Here is a 25608-nt window from a genome sequence, read left to right as displayed (position 1 = left end):
AATCAGAATTTACTAAACCAGTATGTTGTGCATAAAAATGTGTTATTTGCATTCCTTTAGAATGCAAGCTCTATGAGCAGGGCCCTCCTATCCCTTCTGTATTGAAGCGTATTGTAATTGTACTGTCCCCCCTCTACATTGTAAAGCGCTGCGCAAACTGTTGGCGCTATAGAAATCCTGTATAATAATAATAATAATTTGGTGAACTTTGAAACTTGTATACTTAGCTTTATTTGACAATCGGGAGTACTCCTGAACATGAAAGATATATCACTAGGAGAACTGTACTACATGTTGAGAACCACTGACTTGCTGTATGTTTCTAACAGATATGAGATGACAGTTGCCTATTTCTGTCATTTGTAGACAAACTGGGTGAGGAGCTTGTGTTTGTGGGTGTAATTGTAACATACCAGTTGACCTCTACCGGGAGAAGATAGCAATCCTGTATGTTAAAAAGTTAGAAAGTTAAATTGTAAAGCCTTTTTTTTTAAATTTTCTTTTAATTAACAAACATGGTATACTTACCTGCCCTGTGTAATAGTTTTGCACAGAGCAGCCTGGATCCTCCTCTTCTCGGGTCCCACGCTGGCGCTCCTGGCTCCTCCTTCTTGCCGGGTGCTCCCACAGCAAGCAGCTTGCAATGGGGGCACCCAAGCAGGCGCACTCCTGAGCCGTGGCTCCGTGTGTCCATTCACACACGGAGCCGCGGCCCGCCCCTCCGTCTCTTGATTGGCTTACTAGCTGTGATTGACAGCGGCGGGAGCTGCCAAAAGCCAATTAGGAGTGCGACTCCCTGGAGAAACAAGGCTCTTGTGGACTGCTACATTGAGAGGGGGCTCAGGTAAGTATTAGGGGGGCTGGGGGGTGGGGGTTGCTGCACACAGAAGGTTTTTTACCTTCATGCATAGAATGCATGAAGGCAAAAAAACCTTGTGCCTTTACAACCACTTTAAAGTGCTACTAAACCCACAACAGTAAAATCAGTCTGTATATCCAGTAAAGCATGCTTGTTATAATCAATGTGGAACCTAAGGGGTTAATCCTCTGCATTGTGTAACAAGGCTGTTTGATCCTGTCTTCTCTGATCCTCATCTTTTTACACTGTCCCAAATCCATCTCCTTTGGAGGCACTCTGCACATGCTCAGTTTGGTGTTTTTTTGTTTTTGTTTTTTTCTTGGGAGGGTGCATGTGATCAGCACAGGGCCAATCAGCACTGTCCTGACAGAGGGTCAGGTGTCCTGCAGCCTCATAGGACAATCAGGGGAGAATGAACACTCCTCCTTAAAGCTTTAACCAGACACTGGTAGAAGTCACAAGACTGCTATATACTGCTGATGAAAAAAAGGTAATTAGCAGTTTATATTTACAAAAATAAATGCATTTCCATGTTCTGTGTACTGTGGGAGACCAGATATAGTGAATGCACGGTCCTGGGTTTAGTAACACTTGCTCATCTGGAAAGCTTGCATTATGCTCTGCAGTACTTACTGCCCTTGAAATAATGTGCCTGCCTTTATTATGGTATGTGCCTCAGTGAAGTCTGTATTTAGACATGGAACTGTTCTACAAAACTTGTATAACAAGATTGTGTCACACCTTTATAGAAAGAAAAGCAAATGTACTGTGCATACGAAAGCAAACTGGACTGACCTCTTTAGAGGAGTCTGAAAACAACTCTTTACACCTGCTATTGTGATAGATGGTTTAGTCATGTTCTCTATGTGTTATTTTTTGAATATCCGTTTTGTGGCATGTTTTTTCTCACAATCAGCTTTGGTCTACGTCATACTACAGAAAGAATATGAACGTAACAAAAACCCCTTTTTAAATAAGGTGGCTGTGAAGGGACACTCTCACTTCTTGGTCTGATGGCCCAGTACAACACTCAGGCAGTGTAGGGCCTCTCTAAATGGTAGTGATGACTTCTTCTGGCTACAGAAGCCTTGTTTTTTTACATACTTTACCAGAGGTAGGCAACCTTGGCACTCCAGCTGTTTTGAAACTACAAATCCCATCATGCCTCTGCCTCTAGGAGTCATGGCTGTGATTGTCAGGGTCTTGCAATGTCTCATGGGACTTGTAGTTTCACCACAGCTGGAGGGCCTAGGTTGCCTACCTCTGCTTTACACTGTGTTGGAGCATCTTGATGTGATAGGGCCTACCCTTTTTTGTGTCCATTAACTGGACCAAATGACAGATTTTCGAAACGGTTTTTCGGCTAATGTTGGGCCAGCCTTAGTAGTCGCACTGTTGCAGATGGGCATAGCTACAGCTGCACAGGCTCTCATACATGCATTGAGCTCAGTCGCAATCTACTTAAAGCGGATCTTCACTGTATCTCACCACCACAAACCCCAAAACAATATTTCATTCATATTTAATATTCAAAGCAAACTCCCCCATCCATCCATGGCTCTATGCTTTACTTTGAATAATCACTTTGAAAAACACCACTAGCATTTCTGGCTGTGGCGATCTTGAGTAAGGGCAAATAATTCATGTAGCATTTCCTTCCTGGAATCTATCTGCCCTTAGCTCAAGCATGCACGCAGGGTAGTGTGCTTAGCTGAGAAAACACCTCCTCACCTCCTCTCCTCCCCTGAAGACTCCTGGGATTTATGACTTAATTTGCCTAGGTAAAAAAACTAAAAGTAACTGAAGTAATGTAAAAAAAAAAGTTTAAAACAAGAGCATACAATATATTTTCCTATTTGTTTACCAAGGCTAGCAGCATAAGGATTTAAAGTAGTGAAAGTGGAGTTCCACCCATTTCATAGCTACTGACTTTTAACAAAGTTAAAAGCTCCTCTCCTTGGCGCCGTCATAGCAACTGTGAGCACCCAGGCCGTGACAGCTTACGGCTTCACAGCCGGGCACGCACTGCGCATGTGCGAGTTGTTTTGTGCTCTGCTATTGGCCAGCCAATAGCAGAGCACAAAAGGTCCCAGAAGATCGCTGGCAGGGATGGGGCCACCTAGGGCGAGAGGAGGAGTCGCCTAGGCGGCCAAAAAGAGGAAGGAGGAAGTGGGACAGGAAGTCCCTCTAAAAAGAAGGTACCCACTCCCCTCCTCCCCCCCCCCCCCCCAAAAAAAAATGACATGCCAAATGTTGCATGTCAGGGGGCGAGGAGTGCTTAAAGCGGAAGTTCCACTTTTGGGTGGAACTCTGCATTAATGTTTATTGAGAGAGTTTAGTTCAGCTTAAACCACGTGTCTACTGAGGACATTCTTATATTTTTTTGCACACGTTAAAATCTGCATATTTTTTTTCCCTAGAAACCCCCTAAAGTAAATATAAAAACAAGTAAATATGATATACTTTCCTATCTATTTACTAATGCTAGCAGCAGGGGGATAAAAATAATTAGTGTTGATTGGGAGAGTGAAGTTCCACTTTAAGGTTCAAATGGAGACTATTAATGAAAAAGATCAGTGCTATCTGACTAGTTATGGTCAGATTGTGAAGTACGCAACCTCTGACCTCTTAGATACCCCTTGACTATTGCCTTCTTTGGAGAAGAATTAAATGGACAGTTTGGATTGCCCTGGCCAATCACTATTGCCTTTGGCTCTCTTCTGCTCAAGTATAAGTGTTAAAGTAATACCAAAGTCTCATTTTTTTTTTCGTTAAAAATAACAAACATGTTATACTTACCTACCCTTTGCAGTGGATTTGCACAGAGCAGCCCAGATCCTCCTCTTCTCGGGTTCCTCTTCAGTGCACCTGGCCCCTCCCTCCTGTTGAGTGCCCCCACAGCAAGCAGCTTGCTGTGGGAGCACCCAAGCCAAATCACTGCTCCCTGTGTCCATTCAGACACGGAACTGCGACCCGGCCCCGCCCCTCTCTCTCCTCATTGGCTCACTGACTTTGATTGACAGTAGTATAAGCCAACAACGCCACGCTGCTGTCTCAGCCAATGAGGAGGGAGAGTTCTGGACAAACAAGCCTCTCGTGCAACATCGCTGGATCTAGATGGACCTCAGGTAAGTATTAGAAGAGCTGCTGCACACAGGAGGTTTTTTATCTTAATGCATAGAATGTGTTAAGATAATAAACCTTCTGCCTTTACAGGCACATTAACTAGCCAAACTGAACGTGCAGAGTTGTAGATGGAACTTTTTTTATCTTCTTGCAGATCTTTTGACAGTCATACCTCAACTGTACAGCTGACCACTATTTAATATATGTATGTAGCAGGACTGATGCTGAGAGAGGAAGATGTATGGTAGTGGCTGTCAGTATATGGAGTCACAGACCAGGTCTCATTTTGTGGTATTGGACTGTGGTTTCAAACTCCGAACTTATGTTTATGCTGCAGCCTGCAGCATTGCCAAGATACATATTGCCAGAAAGCGTAAACTATGTAAAAAAAAAAATAGCCAGTATAAGGCTTAATAATGCACGCTAGACATTTTTTTCTGCTGCTCCTAGGGGCATTTGGAGGTTTTTTTTTTCCTGCCTCTATATGCCCCTGCATGTTAGCCTACTGTATGTGTCCATGCACACACAGGGGTTTAGAGGCAGAAAAAAAACCCATGGACAGTGCATCCAGAAGCAGCAGAGTTTTGACAGAAAAAATACTTGACGCTCCAAAACTCATCTAAACTTGTCCAAACGTTCCTAAACGCTAGGCGCATTTAGCACTTGAGTGTTAATTCATTAAAACATTTGGGAGGAGCTCCACTTTCAAGTGGATCTTTACTCTCCAAATCAACAGCATTAGTAAATAGATAGGAAATTATATCATTTGTACTTGTTTTAAACTTTTTTTTTCACATTTCTTCAGCTACTTTTTGGTTTCTTGCCGGGGCAAGTGATGTCATACATCCCAGGAGTCTTCAGGAGGGGAGGAGAGGATGAGGGCTTTTCTCAGCTAAGCACACCCTCTGCATGCATGCTTAAAACGGAACTATGCTGCATCTGAGCACCAGAAATCAAACACACTTTTGAATTTGTTTTTCATATATTTAAAGCAAACGTGCCCATTCATCCATCTCTCCATGCTTTATTTTGTTGGGAAATCACTTTGAAAAACATCCTCCTAGCATTTCTGGCCGTGGCCATCTTAAGTGAGGGCAGATGATTCATGTTGCATTTACTTCCTGGAATCTGTCTGCCCTTGGTTTAGGCATGCAGGCAGGAGGGTGTGCTTAGCTGAGCAGACCCCTCCTGCCCTCCTGAAGACTCCTGGGATGTATCACATCATTTAGGCATGGAAACCAGGAGGTAACTGAAGAAATGTAAAAAAAAAAAAAAAACATATAAAACAAGTAAATATGATATACTTTCCTATCTATTTACTAATGCTAGCAGCATAAGGAGTAAAAATAGTCAATGTTGATTGAGAGAATGAAGGTCCACTATAAAATTGATGTCCTTTTTTTCCCACAGATAGAGCTTTCTTATGGTGGTATTTGATCAACTCTGCGCTTTTTGGTTTTTTTTGTGTTATCAACAAAAAAAGAACGACAGTTTTGAAAAAAAAAAAAATATATATATTTTTTATTTTCTGCTATAAAAAATATGCAATAAAAAATGTATAAAAAATCTAATTTCTTCATCAATTTAGGCCAATATGTATTGCTACATGTTTTTGGTAAAAAAAAATCCCAAGAAGCGTATATTGACTGGTTTGCACAAAAGTTATAGCGTCTGCAAACAGGGGATATATTTATGGCATTTTTATTTATTTATTTATTTTTTACTTGTAATGAGGGTGATCAGTGATTTGTAGTGGGACTGCGACATTGCAGCGGACAGATCGGACACCTAGCTGACACTTTTTTGGGAACCAGTGACATTATTACAGTGATCAGTGCTAAAAATATGCACTGACACTGTATAAATGACACTGGCAGGGAAGGGGTTAACATCAGGGGTGATCAAAGGGTTAAGTGTATTCCCTAATTGTGCTTTCTTACTGTGGGGGGAAGGGCTCACTGCATGGACACTGTGCTTGTTTACATCGGAAGACCGCCGTTGTGTCTCTGTGGGAAGCGAACGCAAGTGGTCGACAAACATCAGGTCCGCCGGGCCCGCTGATTGGCTTTCCCGCTGTGGCCAATCAGCACGCGATCTCGCCTCCAGAGGCGCGTGCGTGACCCCTAGTGGCTATTGACAAAATCACAAACAGGTACATGATTTTGCGCAATAGAGCCGCTTCGCCGCAGTATCTGTACGACGGGCGGTCAGGAACTGGTTAATCTAAGGGCAGGTGGTTTCTAGGAAGTAAATTCTACATGAGCCATTTGCCCTTACTCAAGATGGTGACGGCCAGAAATTCTAGGGGGGGGGGGGGGGGGGGGCTAGTTGCCCCTGTGTAGGTGTTGATGGTGTTATTGAAATTCCAATAAAAAGAATAAAATGAGAATAAATAAATGAGACATGGATGGATGGGGGAGTTTGCTTTAAAAATTAAAAATGGATTCAATTGTGTTTTTGGTTTGTGGTGTTCAGATACAATGAAGATCCACTTTCCACTTTGCATTTTTTAATTTTATTTTTTGGACCAGAGTTTAGCGTCATTTTAATGCAAAATTCTACTTTTTTTGATTTTCCTGCCAAAAATAACACCTGGGTTCTGATACTGGCACATCAGGTTTCTGTTTATGTGCTCCCAAGTCACAGAATTCTGGCACCCGACTCTTTTGTCATAATACTGTTCTGAAGTATTCTCTAGTATTGCAAAAATGCATACGTGTATATGAAATGGAACAGTTATCTTGTGTGCCCTACTAAAACCATAAATGCGTGATCAAAATAGATTATAACCAGCAGATTCCTCTTGTATTGGATTGTATTGTAACTGTACTGTCTCATATCGTTTTTGTAAAGCGCTGCGCAAACTGTTGGCGCTATATAAAATAAATCCTGTATAATAATAATAGCCACAGATTTGATCTTATAGTAGCTAGAGTGTCCATTGCATGACTTCAGGTGACACTTGTGTATGTTGGGTGTGAGCACCACAGCTCTGGTATCATGCCTCATATGTTCTCAAGTGTCTGTGTCCCTAATCGTCCATTGCCTAGCATCTTAATTGCCCATGTAATGTAATCTCAACTAAAAAAAAAAAAAGTATGCCTTGCTTTAGGAATAATGTTTCTTTGCTTACCTTTAGTGAAACACTTCACAGGTCAGGGCACGGGGCACTTTGACAATAATTTATGGCCTGTCATTTTAAACATCTGCAATTTTCTTTCAGGCTGCTTATAGATCACTCTGTCTTATAGGCAAAAAAATCATACACCCATTAAACCGTGTATGTTCACTTCTGATAGCTATACTGATACAATAGTTGGTATATTTATTCAGTTAGGAAAAAAAAATCTTTCTTTTCTTACAGAGTACAATCTGCTCCAGTTTAGAAAAAAAGAAAGAGGCTGCAGCCTCAGCCGAGGTAACCATAAAGTGCTGTCAATTTATATTTTGCTCAAGGCGCTGAAAATCTTGATGTACTACTCAGTCAGCACACACATGGCTCTAAACATCAGCATTTAACAATGCTTGTGCATGGTTTTGAATGGCTCTCTTAAAAGCCTTACTCAAGAAAATTACACCAAATCAATATTGCATTTTACAGAGTATTTCTATTTGCTTGCAGTGCCTGAAAGCTATAGCGCTTTGGAAAACCTCTACTCAGAATGGCAGGGGTTCATGTCTAGCGTGGTTTGTGGTTTTGTTAAAAACGCAAGGATAGAGGCCAGTGTCTGGCAGTTCTTCCTCTTTGAATGATTTAATTACTGATAGACACAAGCTGACCGATCGTTCTTTAGAGCACTCTAAGGCCTCATGCACACCGGACATGAAAAATGCTGCTTATATAGGAGTCTAGCATTTTTTTCTTTCAGCCTGTATAAGCAACTCTATGATTAAGCAGCTATGATTAAGCACTGACTACAGTGTGAAACGCGTCAGCTTTCCTGCTTTGTGATGCTGTGGCATGTATTTTTATGATCATATTTAAATAAAGATTGAAGATTTCTTTTGAGTGCGGCTGTCCAGGATTTTTCGTTTACCTCTTAACTCTATTTTAGCCTTAGGCCCCTTTCATGCTTCTGTGAAGCGGGATCCGTTTGCTCAGGCGGATGACAGATCTGTGTCCGCTCTGCTATATAGAGCAGACACAGCCCGCTCTCGTCTATGGGGCAATCAGATGAAAACGGTCCGCCTGTCCCTTTCCATCTGATGACATCTGATCCTCCAGACGGATAGGAAATAGGTCCTCCAATCCGTCTGTTTTTGGCAGACAGGATCCGCTGACATCCGCTGCTCCATAGAAGAGACTGGAGGGTCTGACCAGGTCTGCCTAAAAAAACGAAAAGGCGGACCTGATCAGATCAGAAACCAAAGAAAGACACACCGCTCCAGGCAATTTTCAGGTGCAAAGTAGATATCAGGTGCAGACCTTGGCTCGCCAGCGTCCAACAAGGATAAGACAAAGAAATGGTCGCTCTCTGAGACTCCAAAATTTGCTTGATGTTACCTTTATTGTCACAAGTTTGTCAGACAAACACAGGAAAAGCAGTTGATGCGTTTCACAAGCGATAGCTTGCTTAGGGCTCTTTCACACATGTGGACCATTCAGGTCTGCCTGTCAGTTTTTCAGGCGCACCTGAACGGACGCTCCATGTAGCTTTGTGGATCGATAGATGTCAGCGGTGACGTGTTCGCTGACATCCGATCCAATCCGCTCCTCTAAATCCAGACGGATGGAAACCCTATTTTCTGTTCGTCTGGAGGATCAAATGAATACAAACAGATGGATCTGTTTTCATCCGATCCCCCATATTCACAACCAGACCTGATCAGATCGCCTGTGTGAGGCTGGGTTCACATATGAGCATGCAGCGGCTCACAGCAGGAGTCCAGTGCATCCTTGTTCACCGTTTCAGGTCTGATTTCAGCCCAAATTTTTGGCTGAATTCAGACCTGAAACAGACCACAAGATGCACAGGGCTCCTGTTCAAATCGCACCGGAGTCGCTGCAGAGATATGTGAGCCAGCTCCATAGAGAGCCAGTCACAATCTCCTGCTGTGCAAATTGGATACGGAGAAACTAGTTTTAGCGGTGCTTTACCGTTAACGGTCCCGCCGCTCCAGTGTGAAAGCAGCCCTAACCTGCATTGCAGTGCTTTATTTTTTTTTTTTTATGTTACTGTTGTGCGCTGCAGCATATTGTAATGAGTTAATGTCTAGGAATTTGCTGTGCAAAAATTCAACTTGTCTGTTTTGGTTGTTATGAACTGAAGCAATAGGACGAACAGCAAAATGCCTTTTTTTTTGCAGCGGGACTACATTCCGCAACACAGCTCAATGCTGCTGGGTGTGAATGGGCCCTTAGGGAAGTTTGTAAAGCAAGGATGGGGAACAAAGCTGAACTTTTACAAGACTTATGATTAGCATAAAACCTCCACTGCCTTTATCTCTTGATCTACTAATTGTTTTGTGCTTCTAACTTATGGCAAAAAGAAATATTTCATTGGTCTGTATCTAATGAATTAAATTGTATGTCCAGTAAGAAAAAGTAGAGAGTTTTTAGAACTCCTGGCAGGTGTTTTGCTGTCTGTGTCCATGTTGGAGACATTAGTGTTGATTTACTAAAGGCAAATAGACTGTGCACTTTACAAGGGCAGTTGCTCCAGAGCTTAGTAAATGAGGTAAAGCTTCACTTTTCAAAGAATACCCAATCACATGCAAGGGAAATGTAAAAAAAAAAACAGCATTTTTGCTTGCACATGATTGGATGATAGACGTCTGCAGAGCTTCTGCTCATTTACTAAGCTCTTGAGCAACTGCACTTGCAAAAGTGCACAATCTATTTGCCTTTAGTAAATCAACCCCACTGACTCTCCCTCTCTGTCCTGGTGACCATTGTTATTAGCAAAGAAAGTTATGGGAAATCAAAAAATGTACAGTTTTCAGCAGAATGGGAATTCTGGAGTCATTTCAGAAAGAGACTTCCTCTCCTACCACTGAACACATTTCCCCTCCTGTTGCATCTCCAGGACAGAAAGTAAAGTTAAATCTCCAAAGACACAAACAGCAATTCAAAAAAGATGGAGTGTTAGCCATCCCTCAACCTACCCAGAGCTGAAAAATAAATATTTGGGCTAGAGATATACCTTAAGGCCCCTTTCACACGGTCGGACCGTTCAGGTTCGCCTGTCAGTTTTGTCAGCGGACCTGAACGGACGCTCCGTGTTAGTCTATCGAGCGACGGATGGCAGCGCTGACATCTGACCCGGTCCAATCCGCTAAAAAAAGAAGGATGGCCCTACATTCGCATCCGTCCCCGGCGGATTGAGGATTACAAATAGTTAATGTTGATTGAGAGAATGAAGTTCCATTTTAAGATTTAATAATCTGATTCTTACATTAACACACTTGTGATTGGTTCCCTTTGAATAAAATTATGATTGAAAGTCTTATGCAGAAACATTTTGGCATTAAAATAATTATGAGTGGATTATAGATAATGGTATACAAATTTTGTAACTCAGGTGATATCAGGATTACTCAACAAGTATCAAATGTGTACTTCTGCTCTAAAGCTGGATACACACCATACAATTTTCTTTCGATTTTTTCCTTTAGATTTACCAAAACCATATAATATGAGGTCAAATCCTAGGCCTCATTCCCACGAGGCGGATCCGCTCAGCAGAGGCCGTCAGCTCAGCAGGATATCTCTCCGTTGATCTCTGTTGAGCCGGCGGATGACAGGTCCGCCTCTGCTCACTGAGTGGGGAGGGGCCTGTCAGGCGCCGCCGATTCCTATGGATGGATAGGACGAAAACGGACAGCATGTCCGTTTTCATCAGATCTCATTCGATCCGCCAGGACGGATGCGAACGTATCGCCATACGTCTAATTTTTGTGGATCGGATGTCAGCGGACATGGTAACCGTTGACATTCGTCGCTCTATAGACCTGCATGGAGCATCCATTCAGGTCCGCCTAAAAAACTGACAGGCGGACCTGAATGGTCCGTTCGTGTGAAAGGGGCCTAAACACTTTTTCAGTTTGTATGCAATCAGGCAGGCCCTTGTACTACATAGCTAAAGGTAAATACACCAAAAGTTGTATATTGTGTATCCAGCTTAAAGGTGCCATAAACACAGACAGTGAGATACGCAGGGTTGCCAACTGTCAGTAAATTTACAAACAGTTTGTAAAATCTGTTATTTTTGCATCTCTCCATGAATGTTCATTACGGACATGTGCATTTTCCAATTTTAGTAAATCAGCCCCACAGTGTTGTTGAACCTACAGTACACGTCTAGTTGATATATCACGGGTTCACTGCACAACAATTACCAAACAATATGCTGCATTGTTTTACAGTGAAATTCAATAGAGAGGAAATGTTAGAAGTTAATGACAAGATAGGGGTGTTTACATAATAAACAGGATATCTGAGTTTTTGTGCACAATCTAAATAAGACTATGCAAGAGCCAAGCAGTGTTTGTTCCCATTATCTTTTATTGTTAATTAAGTGTTCTTGCATAGCAAGACCACTTACTGTTACCTCACATATATATTATTCTTATTATTATAGCCAAATTTACCACCCTAACTCCTCCCACAGTTTTTACACTACATAGACAAGTAATATACCGAAACGTGCGGATTGTTCCCGAATGGTGTGCTATTACTTTGTGGAACGTTTCGCCGAATGGTTCACGAAATATCGTCGTTTTTGCGGCGAAATTGGTCCCATAGGAATGAATGGGGAAACTAGAGTGGGAGATGACAAAAGCTGGAAAATCAGAACATGATTTCTAAACTGCCGCCACTCCCTCATTTTCAAGCCCACCTACACAAATCTTATATCAAAACGTTCAGCTATCCCTGCTGCCACTAATCATGTCCACGGCTAAGCCATAGTCCTGATAGTTTTCACAATATGACCATTTGTTTGCAACTCACGCCGTCCATTGACATTCATTGAAACTACACTCTAGCCCCCTCCAAATTTGAAGGGCAATTTCTAAACTGCGACTGTGCCTTCATTTTTAATATTTCAGAGACATACTATACATCAAAATCTAGGTCTGGGTCTTGTGATTCTCACAATATAAAGATCTTCGCTGTAGGATGTATAGTTTTTAAAATACGGCCATTTGTTTAGAGGTCATTTCAGGAAATTTTAGCCATTAATCAGAGTGTACTGTTAGTTTTTGTTTTGTTGCCATGGTTACCAAAGCTTCTGTTATACACAGGGGGGGAGGTGGCTGGAGCATCTCAGCTGATTACAGAGCCCCGGGGAGGGGACAGACACACCATGTACTGATTTATAATAGAGGAATATGATGGGGCAGTTTTGATGGGGTAATTCTGATGGGGCAGTTTTGATGAAGTAGTATTTGGGAAGCATAAACAGGGCATGAGCGTTGCTAGGAAACAGTGGTTGTAAACACAAGATGCTGAGACACCCCAAATGCATGTGACTTCATCTGCTAGACTTGATAATGCTTGTAGACTCCTCCCACAGTTTTCACACTACAGAGACAAATAATATACCGAAACGAGCGGATTGTTCCCGATTGGTGTGTTATTACTTTGTGGAATGTTTTGCCGAATGGTCCACGAAATGACGTTTTTGCGGCGAAATTGGTCCCATAGGAATGAATGGCGAAATGTTCAAAACTAGAGTGGGAAGCTGACCACCCCATGATCAGCCAAAACATTATGACCACCCCATGATCAGCCAAAACATTATGACCGCCCCATGTAAAAAAAAATATATTTTTGAAAAAAAAAAAAATTTTTGAAAAAAAAAAAATATTTTTGAAAAAAAAAAATTATTTTTGAAAAAAAAAAATATTTTTGAAAAAAAAATTTCTTTTAAAAAAAAAATTATTTTTGAAAAAAAAATATATTTGAAAAAAAAAAATATTTTTGAAAAAAAAAATTACTTTAAAAAAAATAATAATTTCGAAAAAAAAATTATTTTTGAAATAAAAAAAATTCATTTTTGAAAAAAAAAATTACCTTTGAAAAAAAAAATTACTTTTGAAAAAAAAAATCATTTTTGAAGAAAAAAAAATAATTTTTGATTAAAAAAAATTCATTTTTGAAAAAAAAAATTACTTTTGAAAAAAATGTTCAGCTCTTTCAGCGAATGATGGAACTTTTTTACTACTATTTATACTTTTTAAAATATTAAGCTTTTTAACACTTTTCACAGTTACTCAAGCCACTACACCCCACCCAGTTACTCCGCCCACTCCAGTTGTAGAGGCAAGAACACTTTCACAATTTCCCCAGAAATTGTACCTTTTCTAGTGTTAAATGATATTAAAGCGGAGTTCCAACCACAGATTTCATTTTTTTGTTTTTAAATATATCTGTTACTATCAGATGATATTGTTTTTGCATTGGCTTGTGTTGTAAATAGCGCCGCTTTAGTTACTGTTTAAATTAAAAACTCACCTTATGTTCCTTATGATTGGGCGTTCCCATCTTGCTTGTGGGCAGGCGAAGGAGAAAAATTGCCTGTTTGCAAAATTTTAGAACAAACTATGAAAATGTTTTGGTTTTTTTCTTCAAAATGTTTGGTCTTTTTTCATTTGTTTAGCAAAAAATAAAACCCAGTGGCGATTAAATATCACCAAAAGAAAGCTCTAATTGTGTGAAAAATATGATAAAAATTCATTTGGGTACAGTGTTGCATGGCCGCCTAATTCAAAGTGCGACAGCGCTGAAAGCTGAAAATTGGCCTGGGCAGGAAGGGGGTGAAAGGGCCCAGTAGGCAAGTGGTTAGGAGCTTTAGGTAGGATGTATAAAAGGTGATGTCCTTGGTAACCAGGACTAGGTCATTTTTCTTCTAGTGCAGGTTGCAGCAGGACAACAAGTATTACAAGGGGCACAAAATACAGTAACCTGTTTGTTTAACTTCTACTTCAAAAGTTTGATGGAACAATGTTGTGCAAACTTGCGACAGTTTGTTATTTCTCTGTTTACACGTTGCTTGTATGCTCAGGCTGAATTGCTCAAATGAATGACAGGTCTACTTTAACAAGTTTGCTTACTTCCTATGATTAAAGTCCAATGCCAGAAAAAAAAAAGAAAATAAATAAAATGTACAAAGTACATTTCACATATGTGTCGATTCCAAACTGAATAATAATTTCTAAGCCACCCTGCAGTACAATGGATCAAAGTGTATTCTACTGTATGAGCCAAGCTAACTTCCTGCTTCGGGGACCAAACAACTTTCCCTGCTGGTGATCTTCTTGGACACTGGTCTCCTCGCTGCCCCCATACCTCTGGAGCCTATGAGAGAGGAATCGGGGTGCTGGAAGTATCGCCTCCATCAATGAAAGTGTACACATCAAGCAGGCAGTGATGGGGAAACCAGAGGAAAGACCCCAGGAAGTAAACAAAAGTAGACCCCTTTCACACTGAGGCAGTTTTCAGGCGTTTAAGCACTAGAAATAGCGCATGTAAAGCGCCTGAAAACTGCCTCCCATTCATTGCAATGGGTGCTTTCACACCCGGGCAGTGAAAAAGTCCTGCAAGCAGCATCTTTTGGGAGCTCTGTATACATCGCTCCCAAACCGCCCCTGCCCATTGCAATGAATGGGCAGTGCTTCCGAACAGCCTGGAAAGCGCTGCAACTAGGGCATTTTTAACCCATTTTTGGGGTTAAAGGCATCCTGCTAGCGGCCGAAAAGCGCTGCTTAAACAGCGGTAAAAGCGCTGCTTAAACAGTGGTAAAAGCGCTGCTTAAACACCATGAACGTGTGGGCAGCCCCAGTGTGAAAGGGGTCGAACTGATGATGATGATGATGAAGTACAAAAAAAACAAAAAACAACTATTTAAATGTTACAAACTTCGTTCAATTGAGTGGTTATAATAAAAAGGGAAACTGAAAGTACCATTAAAGTGTAACTAAGAGCAAAACTTTTTTTTTTTTTTTTTTCGTTTTGGACAGAGTGCAGAGGGATTAGAACACCCGTCAGGTTTTTTATTGCTGTCTGTGTCATTGTTAGGGAGATTCACCCTCTCTGTTTGTCTTGTTTACCAATTACCATTATCACTGAAGGTGTAAGTAAATGAAAATCCCAAATTTTGGGTTGACATCAAAATACTAATAGAGGGGAAATCATCCAATGGGGACACTAGTTCTGGTGCCACCCTGGGATTCCCTAACATTATAGAGACGTTCTTTGAATTTCCTGTTTTGTCTGTGGGACAGGAAGTGAAGGAAAATCTCCCCAAAGGGACACAGATGGCAAAAAAACAAAAAATCTGACAGGGGTTATAACCCTCCCTTACTCTATCCAAAATGAGAAAAAAAGGTTTTGCTTTTACTTACTACTTTGAGGCCTCATGCACACTGGAAAACATCAGTAGCTTTGCAGTGAGTTTTTCAACGTTTTTGTAATAGGGTTTATTAGCGTTTTTCCGTGTTAGCATTTTAGCGTGTTTTTTTTTTTAAGAAAAAACTTTTTTTTTTCCAATGGATCACAGACAGTAAAAAGTGCTGGTGAGCGACGTTTTTGAGCGTTTATCGACATTTATCAGCGTTAGAGCGTTTTTACAGCTAAAAACGTCTCTCAGAACCCACTAGTTTTGGGTTTTTTTTACTGCTCAAAAACACCACTGCCTAAAACTGCTGATAACAGCCTATGTGTGCATGGACACATAGGATAGCATGATGGAGAGTTTATTGACTGTAGAAAAAATATGCCACTCTGAAAACTAAAACGATGTAGAAGGAGGAGTCACCCTCTGCCTGGACATTATATCTGACAGCTACACCAGCCTCTGTCAGAATACAATGATCGCTGGCTGCAGCCTCTGATGACTGAGAAAGATTTTCCAACATGTCTCTTCGATCAAGCACCTTCTCTCAAATGGCGGCGGCCCACACACTGATTGAAATTTGGCCAGTCCCTGAAGTACTATCCAAATTGCAGTCAGTGTATGGGCAGCTTTAGTCAAGTCCATCTGAATCTGGTAGCGATAGAGGGTAGTGGTACCCTCTACCCAGATTGACAGTGCTGCTGCCCAAAGGTGTTTCTATTGCTCCCTTATCCAGTGTAGAGACACCCTAAAGCTGGGTGTACACGTATCGAAGGAACCAGCTGAATTGCGGTACGTGTGTACACCTGTCTGTTCAAGAAGACGGTCCTAAAGCCCCATACACACTATCAGATTTTCTGCTGAGTTTTTCCTTTAGATTTACCAAAACCATATAATATGAGGTCAAACCATGGGAGTTTCTATTTGTATGCAATCAGGCAGGCCCTTGCACTACATGGTTTTGGTAAATCTGAAGGAAAAACTCAGGAGAAAATCTGATAGTGTGTATGGGGCTTTAGACTTCTGTTGAGTGGTCATGCTGGAAGACCAGTGTTCAATCATCACTTTCAAACAGTGACTGCAGCACTGATCTGTGTATTCTAGTGGGGGTGGGGGGGGGGGGGTGTCAGAATACAATAGCACAGAGGGGGAGATTCCTGCATTGACATCACTTGTGTCAGTTTTTTCACCCTGCTGTCACTCTGTGTATGCCTTGCCTAAGACAGGAAGTATGTTACTGGCTAGATCACCAGGTGAAAATAAGGGGGAGAAAAAACCCCAGAAAACAGAAAACGAATGCAGTCACTACATCTGAGGATTGTTTTGAGATTAATACTGCTTTGTCATTTCTCTATATGTTCTCTATAACATAGCACATCTTCACTCTTTGAGTTCAGGTTTAAGCGGAGTTCCGCCCGCCCCTTTAAAAATTGAACTTTAGGACACTCACCTATACTGGAGTCCAGTGATGTCGGCACCGCAGCCAATGTTTACATCGGCTGGTCAGGTGCTGCCGCCGCAATGGCGGGTAAGGGATCCTGGCAGTGTAGCCTTTTGGCTTCATGGCTGGGTCCCTACTGCGCATGCGCGAAGCTCGCTGCGCTCTCTCGCTGGCCCAGCAGAAGGGGAGGGAGAAGAGGGTCCGAGCTGCTGACATAATTTGCCGCGGCCCGGTCTCCCAGAAGTGGGGAGGACAGGGTACCTGAAAAAAAAACAGGTACCCCGAAAGGTGCCAAATGTGGCACCGGAGGTGGGGGGGAGGAATTAGATAAGCGGAAGTTCCACTTTTGGGTGAAGCTCCACTTTGAGCAGAATGCAAAGCCTGGCCAAAGTGTACATTTCTATTATATTTCCTTTATTAAAGTTATAAATATTGAATGCCAGTCTGTAGTTTCTTTTCCCATATTACAAGATAAACAGGCTTATCCGTGTCCACCTTTTTATGTACTCAGTAACAGGCGTGACGAAACATTGTAGCGCAGGTTTTTTTCCTAAGCTCCATCAGGAAGATGTGTGTTGGAATCCTGCTATTAGTGTAATTCATCATTCCTGCTTGGTATCAGGCAATTATGAGGACATAGGAAATTTGTCAGCATTGTCCTCTCTTGTGATGCAAGCACCTTTCCACACAAACATAAGGTTATCTGAGGTTTAGCAATGGATCCACAAATAAAAATAAACCCATAAATAAAATGGACCCCTGTCAGAGGATATCCCATTAAATAGGGGTTGGCCATAGAAGGGAAGATATCTTAGAAATGGACAGAGGGATATCTTCCCATCCTAGCATAATGATTTCCAACAGCAGACCCTCCCACGGTATAGGCCTATTGACGATAGTTACACTTGCAAAGTACTTCTGCTTTTCAACACAGTAGCTAGAAGGTTCAGGATCTGCTCATGCTGATCTCACTGTGCAATATGGAGCACTTCAATTCACCTGAGGCGCTCATTGTTACTTCAACCTCATCAGCTCCGGTTTACCCCACTTCTCGACCAGGCCATTTTTTCCGATGCGTCCCTGCATTACTTTAATTGACAATCGCGCGGTCGTGCGCAGCTGTACACAAAAAAAAAATGATGTCTTTTTTATCCCCACAAATAGAGCTTTCTTTTGGTGGTATTTGATCACCTCTGCAGTTTATATTTTTTGCACTATAAACTTAAAAAAGACCGTCAATTTTGAAAAAAAATGTACTTCATGCTATAAAGCATACCCAATAATAAAATGTAAAAAATCACATTTATTCATCAATTTAGGCCAATATGTATTCTGCTACATGTTTTTGGTAAAAAAAAAATTCCCAATAAGTATATATTGATTGGTTTGCGCAAAATTCATAGCGTCTACAAACTATGGGATATATTTATGGATTTGTTATTTTTTTAAAAATTGTTTTTACTAGTAATGGTGGCGATCAGCGATTTTCAGTGGGACTACGACATTGCGGCGGACAAATCTGACACTGGCGGCGGTCCAGAAGGGGTTAAAGGGTCAGTTCACCTTTCTCAAAAAAACTGCCTATGCAGATAAGGGATGTGTGTAGATAAAAACAAGCTGTGCAGCTTTGACCATATAGGTTAGGTCATTTATGTACCTTATGAGGCTTGACTGGAAAACACCCAGGACGTTGTCAAGGATGTTGCTAAGACAATCTCAGCTGTTGCTTTTCACCATCACAACACTGGCCACAATCCCCCCCCCCCCCATCAGTGGAGAAAAACTGCATGTGAGGAGGTGGAATCAGAGAAAGAGCTCGCTCTTAAGATGGTGAAGGTGAACAGTAATAGCTGTGCCTCTCTTAGCAACATCCTGGGAGTTTTCCAGTCAGGCTTCATGAGGTGTGTAAATGGCCTACACCTATAGCAAGGGCACTATTCAACTTTGGCCAAAGCAGCACAGCTTGTTTTTATCTACAGACTCCCCTTATCTGCAAAGGTAGCTTTTTGGTAAAGATGAACTAACCCTTTAGGCCTCATGCACACTGGACGTTTTTACAGCAGCTGTTTTTGGCTTCAGATGTTTTTTTCTGCAGTCAATAAACTTCCCAGCATGTTATCCTATGTGTCTTTTATCAGCAGTTTTTGGTAGGGGTGTTTTTCAGCTGTAAAAAAACACTCTAATTCTGATAAAAGCTTAAAAACGCTGAAAAACGCAGCTATTCTGTGTTTATTAGCGTTTTTGAGCCATATGCCCCGTACAAACAGTTGGATTTTCCGACGGAAAATGTGTGATAGGACCTTGTTGTCGGAAATTCCGACCGTGTGTAGGCTCCATCACACATTTTCCATCATATTTTCCGACACACAAAGTTTGAAAGCAGGATATAAAATTTTCCGACAACAAAATCCGTTGTCGGAAATTCTGATCGTGTGTACACAAATCCGACGCACAAAGTGCCACGCATGCTCAGAATAAATAAAGAGATGAAAGCTATTGGCTACTGCCCCGTTTATAGTCCCGACGTACGTGTTTTACGTCACCGCGTTTAGAACGATCGGATTTTCCGACAACTTTGTGTTGTCGGAATGTCCGAACAAAGTCCGACCATGTGTACGGGGCATTATGCTTTTGTGGGAGTATAGTTTTGCTAAAAAAAAAAAAAAAAAAAAAAAAGCAAAAAAAAAATTGCTGCAAAATTCCTTTTACAGCTACAGCTTTCTACAGCTAACGCTACTGGCATTTTTATAACGTCCAGTGTGCATGAGGCCTTAAAGTTGGCCACACACTTATAGATTTCTTTTATTCAGCCTGCAAACTATGCAAAATAAATCTAAAGCTGGCCATACATTATACCATTTTCTTGTACAATTTACCAAAGCCATATAATATGAGGTTAATCCTAAAAACTTTCAATTTGTATGCAGTCGGGCAGGCCCTTGCACTTTGTTTAAGGTAAATCTAATTAAATAAGAAAATTGTACTTTATAATGTATGGCCAGCTTAACAGATTCCTCTAACCACGCTAAACAGCAGGTGCTGGCTGTCAGAATACCTGAGCAGTGACTGCATCTGATCGGATTCAGCCACTGTTCGACCGACAGTTTTCCACCCAGCTCCTTCGGCAAAAGTCAGATGAACAATTATACAGGGCAGTAAGGATGAGCTCAGCCGTGTTCGCACACCCCACGTGCATAGGCCGCCAGGAAGTCGGCACTGCACAGCGCTAATCACAGACAGCGAGACATTGTTCCGATGCACGGCTGCAGAGATCGAGGCATGTCTCACTGCCTATGATTAGCGCTGTGCAGTGCCGACTTCCTTGCGGCCTATGCACGTGCTAGTTGCGAACATGGCTGAGCTCATCCTTACAGGGCATATGGGAAGCAGATGCGATGACGGCAAGGCAATATCAACTGACAATAAAAACACATTTTCCACAGTGTATTAGATTATACTTGAGATTCTGGGTCGTGGGACCTCCTCTGCTGCAATCTGATGGTGTCACAAAATAGTAGCACTCCTAAACTGTATTTCATGGTGTTCTAAGGCCCCATTCACACCTGAGCGTCTTGTAGCTTGAAGCCTGAAGCTAAAAAATCTGGAGGGGAAAAAAATCAATTATTCTCTATGGAGATGGTTCACATCTCCACTCCAAAACAACTGAAGCCAGAAGCTCCAAAACGCTTGAAGCTCAAACAAGTTCTGGAACTTTTTTTCTAGGCAGATTTGGGCATTTTTCTGCTTTCTACATTGGTGATCTTTTGACCTGTACATAATTGCAGCAAAATCACGTGACTTTCTGCCCGTAAACACTACGCTCAGGTGTGAATGGGGCCTGTACAGGTCATATTTTGGGGATTGAACTTGACCATGCTGTGATCAGTACCAAGTGCCTAGTTCATATGTCCTTGGACTCACTTATTTGAAGCTAAAAATATCTCATAACTAATGATAATATACCAGACAACTTCAAGTATGTGAAAGAATAAAATTAGATATGCATTATAGCCATTAAAAATTTGTTACAGATGCCACTTTTATGTTTTACATAATTAACATCAGAATAGCATGTCTCATTAGAGCATATTCTATAATAATATGCTATAAAATTAAATTATTAACATTAAAGCTTTCATAAAAAGTGTGAGATTGACTTTTTCTTTTTTGTTCTATGCCTATAACTACACATAAAAAAGAATTGCCAGTAATGCTGTCATACACACAGCATTCGGAAATTATAAGGTATGCTGGGTGGGTAGAGGGCGTGTAGAGGATCCTTACATGAGCTGTAGTCTAGAACAGTGGTTTCCATGGGCCAAATCTGACTCTTTGCTTGCCTTTTTCCAGCCCTTGGGGCCCTATGCTGGCCCCTTATTTGAGCCAGTTTTCTACACACTGACACCAACAGTGGAGCATAAGGCTACTTTCACACTGAAAGCGATTTACCGTTGTTTTAGCTATGCTTTTCAGCTACTAGCGGGATGCTTTTAACCTCCGCTAGCGTCCGAATAAAGGGTTAGAAGCGCCCATGTTGCGGCACTGCCAACGCGATTTGCAGGCGCTTCAGCAGCGTTGCCCATTTATTTCAATGGGCAGGGCGTTTTGGGAGCGGTGTATACACCGCTCACAATCCACCCCGAAGATGCTGCTTGCAGGACTTTTCAGAATGTCCCGCAAGCGCATCGCCCCAGTGTGAAAGCACTTGGGCTTTCACACTGGGGTGGCATGGGAGGTGTTTTTCAGGCGCTTTACAGGTGCTATTTTTAGCGCAAAAATGCCTTCAGTGTGAAAGGGGTCTAATTTCTTCCACTGACACCAAAGATGGGGCACTATTCCTTCCACTAATACCAATGATGGGGTCATTTTCTTTACTCCCACTGACCTGAGGCATTATTTCCTCCCACAGATGCCAGGACATTTTCTACTCCCACCGGCCACAGTCTGCCCCCCAAAGTCTGAAGGACAGTACAACAGCCCTTTGTTTAGAAAAATTGGAGATCCCTGGTCTAGAAGTTGAGGGACTGCCAAGCCACTTTCACGGTTCTGCACTCACCGTTGGGAGCCCAAGGAACAAAGCCTCTGGGCTGTAGATTTGGCTCCTACTTCCAGACTAGTTGTGAATCATTGCAGAAGGTAGAAAACAATAGATGAAGTACACCATTATAGGTGGGCATAATCCTATCCTATACAAGTAGTTCCATTGTGCCAAGAGTTCAACCTAAAATCTGATTTTCTGTTGTAAAGAGTTATCATACAGTATAAGCATAATAAGAGGAAAACATAGTAATACATTGTGATCACATGCCTATTGTATAATAAAGACAAGTGCGGGTATCGGTAAGCAAAAATCATTTTTAGAAGCGTTAAACTTCTTTAACCCGCCCAACAACATGTGATGTCATAGCACGTGCAAAGTTGACGTATTTAGAAAAATTCCTAGATTTTTTTCTGGGGTAGCATCTTCAAAGGTTAAGATTGTTAAAACTGATAAGGTTCCCAACGTTAATTACTAAATAACATCTACTGCGAGTAGTGCAGATGGTTGTTTTTCTTGTGATTCTGGTAACAAAGGTGAAAAGTCGTATCTTAGTCAACAGTGGAATTTTTCTAACCTTTGCTCACTATGATCCACACCCAATCTAGGCATTTTTAATGTTGGGCAATGTTGATGTTTAAAGGAAGTTTTAATACTTATTTATAATTTTCTAAGCAAATAATTGATCAGTTTTTGATGGCTGTTTGGAGAATCTGTAGATGAGATGATATCTAATAACCTGTTAATTTAATTTGTTAAATAAATGCCTAAAAATAAAAATAGTCTTATTGTTTAATGTAGTAGTAGATAACGGTAAGCTTTAAATGTTTGCTGTAAATAGTACATTAGCTAGCCAATTTATTTTGTGTAATGAAGGTAATATTCCCCAAGGTGGTCTGTTACGTGTACTTTTTTGTATAGAACACCTACTTGGTGTGGAGCCCAGCAGTTACATAAGATAATTACAGAACAAAAAATTCCTTACATTGTAGTGAGCAGCCCTAGGGACTTATACAGTTAAAGTGAACCTCAGTGAAGTAAACCAACGTTTATAGGTGTCATTTTGTTTTTAAATCAATTTTGTACCTGAGAAAACACAAAGCCTGAACTTTTTCAAAAACATGTCCCATCCCTTTCTTTGCTAAGCTCTGTCACATAATTCACTTCTTAGGACCCATTCATACCAGAAACTGCATATATTTACGCAGATTTTACTGCATGTTTACATGCCTTGGAAGTGCGCTTGACCCACGCTTGAATGCATTTTTGGTGCTGCGTTTGTAGTGCATTTTTCTATACCTTTTTGGGCTTGGCTTTCGTAGCTTAAAGGGGTGCAGTACAGTGCATTTGAAGCATGTTTGTAGCGTGCTACCTGCATTTGTGGTGTGGAAAATGCAGCATGCTCTACTTTTTTTTAACTGCTCAACTTCACTGCAATGATGTGAACTATGCCCATAGGATTACCTTGATTTTGGGCTGTCTGTGCAGCTGGAGTAGAGTTCAAAATGCATCCAACGTCCGCCAACTGCATCCAACTACATTCAGAGTAAAAGGGCCCTAAAATTCACCTGGTAGCTGCAGTATTGCAGTAGGATGAGGGCCGAATGGGGGGAGGTTTAGAGTGGTTGTAAACCCTTACAGACCAATTTTTGCTACAGGTAAACCTATAATAAGGCTTACCTGTAGCTACCCCGGATATCTCCTAAACCTGCACGGTTTAAGAGAGATCCCCTGTATTTGTATGTGCCGACGTCATCAGCACATGCGCACTGACTCAAACTGAAGCAAAAGCAGGTATGTGCCATTGCTTCAGTGGGTGTGCTGTTACCGCACGCATGCCCGGGAGTGACGTCATTGCGGCTCCGGCCAATCACAGCGCCGGAGCCGCGATACCCAGAAGTAACCTCCGGGAGTGATGTCGCTGGCCGGTGCTGTGTACGGGCACTGCAGCGAGGGCTTCGATCTCAGGTGAATATTACATAATGAGCTAGTATGCTATGCATACTAGCTCATTTTGCCTTTGTCTTACAGGTGTTAGTTTTTTTTTTCAAAGTGGGTTTACAACCACTTTAATAGAAACATGGACCAATGATGTATGGAGTCTGCCATTGCTGACCTCATAGAAACATAGAAAAGTGAAGGCAGAAAAAAGACTAATCCATCGAGTCTACCCTTTTTTTTGTTTATACATCTTTAGTATTTTTTTTTGTTTTGTTTTGTTTTTTTTCGTTAACTTTCTTGTCTGAGTATAGATCTATGTTTGTCCCAAGCATGTTTGAAGCCATTTAGTGTTGACTGTCTAACTACCTCTGCTGGAAGTTTATTCCAAGTATCAACTACTCTTTCAGTAAAATAATACTTTCTAAGATCAGTTTTGAACTTTCCTCTAGTTTGAGGTCATGTCCCCCCCGTGTTCTTGATTTTGGTTTCATATTGAAAAAACTGCCCTCCTGAACCCTATTCACCCCATGATGCATTTAAAGGCTTCAATCATGTCTCCCCCCCTTTCTTTCCTCCAGACTGTACATGTTAAGTTCCTGAAGTTGTTCTCGATATGTTTTATCCCCCAAACCCTTCACCATTTTTGTTACATGTCCTTAGACTTGTTCTATGTGCAAAAATTGGTGCCGCTGTGCATGATAGCCAGCTTCAGCTTGTTGAATTAATTCAATTGCTCCAGGCTCCTTCAGAAAAATTTAAATCAGCAGCTACAAATGCTATAGCTGCTGACTTTTAATATTTGGGCACTTAAGTGTTCTCACCCGAGCCAATCATTCAGTCAGCCATCGGGTGCTGGCGCCTTCAGGGTTTTCTGCTGCAGATGCGTGAAGCGTGCTGCGCTTTGTGAATGGGCCGTAGTCTTCTGGGACCTGTGAAGTGTCAAAGAATGCTTCGGGGGAAGGAGGGGGGCCGAACTTCCAGCTCAGTTCACCACGGTAATCTGAGCTGGAAGTGGGAGCATGTACCCGTCAAAACCAGGTACCCGCTCCCCCCAAAGAGTGCCAGAAGGGGCAGTGAAAAGGGAAGGGGGGGAGGCAGAGAAGCGGTGCCTCCCGTTTTGGGTGGAGCTCCGCTTTAAGCTCTGACAAAAAACCTGGAAGCTGATTAGTTTCTATGCAGAGCTGCATTATTTTACATTTAGAAATATTGGACTGCAGTTTCCACTGCTTTGACCATTCTTCCAGCAATGCCAAGAAGACCTTATCTTCTTAAAATGCTTGTTACCTGGATGGCATGGTGAATTTATGGGTTAAAGGGGTTGTAAACCCTCAAGGTTAATCACCTTAATGAATTCTATGGATTAAGGTGAAAAACCTTCTGTAGTGCAGCAGCCCCTCCAGAGCTCCCATTTACTTACCTGAACCCGATCGTTCCAGTGAAGGGGATGAGCCCAGCAGCTCCAGCCACTGTCTCGGATCCTCATTGTATAGATTGATAGCAGCGGGAGCCATTAGCTCCCGCTGCTGTCAATCAAATCCAGTGACACGGGGGCCGGGGGGTGGGCCAAGTCCTGATTTCTGTGTCAATGAATGCAGCAGTATGACTCGGGAGCGTGCCCGCACGAGTGCCCACATGGAATGCAGTTCTCCATGGGGGCACTCGATGAACAGGAGGGGCCAGGAGCGTCGCTGAGAGACCCCAGAAGAGGAGGATCGGGGCCACTCTGTGAAAAACCCTTGCACAGAGAAGGTAAGTATAACATGTTTGTTATTTTAAAAAAAAAACAACCTTTACAACCCCTTTAAGTGCTTTCTAAATCACTATCCCTGCATAAGTATTCATATGAGGGGTCCTGACTTCAGTCTGA

The 25608-nt window shown here is 41.8% G+C and overlaps 1 protein-coding gene across 7 annotated transcripts in view; it reads left to right on the top strand.

The window, feature by feature from the left end:
- The window catches only part of PIP5K1B (phosphatidylinositol-4-phosphate 5-kinase type 1 beta), a 215671-nt gene that overhangs the window by 12754 nt on the left and 177309 nt on the right, over window positions 1–25608 (top strand). The gene's annotated exons all lie outside the window — the stretch shown is intronic.

Source organism: Aquarana catesbeiana, linkage group LG01 (assembly GCF_042186555.1).
Source record: "Aquarana catesbeiana isolate 2022-GZ linkage group LG01, ASM4218655v1, whole genome shotgun sequence".
NCBI classification, from domain to species: domain Eukaryota; kingdom Metazoa; phylum Chordata; class Amphibia; order Anura; family Ranidae; genus Aquarana; species Aquarana catesbeiana.
Note: the sequence above shows the minus strand (reverse complement) of the source record. Positions and strands in the feature narration are given on the sequence as shown.